This window comes from Atta cephalotes (assembly GCF_000143395.1).
Source record: "Atta cephalotes unplaced genomic scaffold scaffold00032, whole genome shotgun sequence".
In the NCBI taxonomy this organism is placed as follows: domain Eukaryota; kingdom Metazoa; phylum Arthropoda; class Insecta; order Hymenoptera; family Formicidae; genus Atta; species Atta cephalotes.
The window spans coordinates 1,303,184-1,305,128 of record NW_012130096.1 but is presented as its reverse complement, the minus strand read 5'-3'; positions in this window follow the sequence as shown (position 1 = coordinate 1,305,128).

Sequence of the window (1,945 nt, the reverse complement as noted above, 5' to 3'; positions counted from 1 at the left end):
TATATATATATATATATATATATATATATGATCGTATTACTTAGAAGAAAAAAAATGAAAAGCTCCGAAAGTAGTTAAATGACCACAAATCCCTTATTATTCTCTTTTGCGCGATTCACCAAGCTCGATCCACAAGATAACCGCGAGAAGACACTCTCGCCAGCCAGGACACGCACAATGCGGCGCTTCAGTGAAGACTGGAGCATCGAACCGAAAAGCGCACGGAGTTCCCCCACCGAGTCTCATTCGTTCCTGGGAGTTTGGAACCGCCTCTGAAGTCTGGACCGCCCTCCAATTCTCCCTCTCTCAGTCACTGAATCACTGAGCTTCGTCTAGTCAGCCAGCACGGCTCCCGATTCAACCCTCTGGAGGCGATATCGTAACACTCGGAACAGTGAGCTTGCACCCCAATGCCGAGGGTGAGAGAAGAAGGGCGATTTTGTGCCGGAACAATCTGGTTTCATGATTTTATAAATGGACGGAAGAACATTGCTTGGGCTCGGTCTTGCGAGCGTTTATTTTCTAAGTGCCTCGAAATAAGTCTTATTTTCTTTTAAATAGGAGATCGGGAATAAACGAGCTTTGACGTAAGCTTTATCTTTATTGAAATTTGAATGCGTTAATTCTAATGCTTCTATTGTCTCGTTCAATAATTATCGTTCAACAACGATCTCATAATGGCGTTATAAACATGATTATATACAAAAGTTTTATTTAAAAAAATAATTAATTGATAAATAATAACTGTCAGTGCTTCATGGATTAATTAGATAATTATTTAATATTCTTTTTAGATCCAAATTCATTAAGAAGACTGGAGCGTCAGATTGTTTGAAATTTTTGACAATTTTTTATGATGAATTAAATAAATGTATTGTATGAAAATAAAGTTCTGAATTTATATGTATATAATGTATAAATATATTTATATAACATATAAAGAATAAAATATACTTTTTATTCAAAATGCTTATATAAATATTATTTATATTACATACGTATATATTATATTTATATGAATCAAAAAAATTTAATTTTTTTGCTAATAAAAACTGCAAAATAGCTGCTATTTTATTATTTTTTATTTAATCTGTTTTATAAAGGTTTATTCCATAAAACGACAAACTTCCTAAAGATTTCTTGTTAAAATTTGTCACGATTAGATCACCAACGGTTGAGATATCACTGCAAAAAAATTTTTTCGTTGACTATGAAAAAAAAACGAAGTATATATACATATCGTATATTTATATATGTATTTATCAATAAAAAATGTTTTTTTACTCTTTATATGTTATATCATAAATATCGCTCAAAACTTTCGTGTATTTATTCAATTCGTCATACAAAAATTTGACAAAAACAAGCAATCTATATATCTTAATTTTTTATAACACAGCTATAAAAACTATACTCAACAATAATTTCTAAATCATTTGAGGTTTAAAATACAAGTAAACCTTCGTCTTACGGCGACAGATAAAGAGAGAAAGTTCAAAGATTTACAGTTAATATAATTTAATATTTTAAAACCTCATAGAATTGTATACAACCATCTAAAGTTTTTTATTTTGGGCCCAAATAATCTTTTACTATAGGAGTTAATATTCTAAGATCTTTATAAAAAGTTTATCTAGAAAAAAATTCACTTAAAAAAAATGATTTTTTACTCAATCTCTCTTTTAAAACCCAGTACTATAGATAATCCTCGATAAATCTTTTGCAATCAGTTTTTAATCAACAAAAAATCATTTTCTACGATACAATCTATGTAATCCTTTGCTAATCAAGAGTTAATATTCCAAGAATCATAAAAAAAGTTCATTTAGAAAAAATTCATTAAAAAAAATTGATTTTTTATAATCTCTTTCTCTCTTCTCTCTCTCTCTCTCTCTCTCTCTTCTCTCTCTTACTTTAAACCAGTGCTAATAAATAATACCTAAAT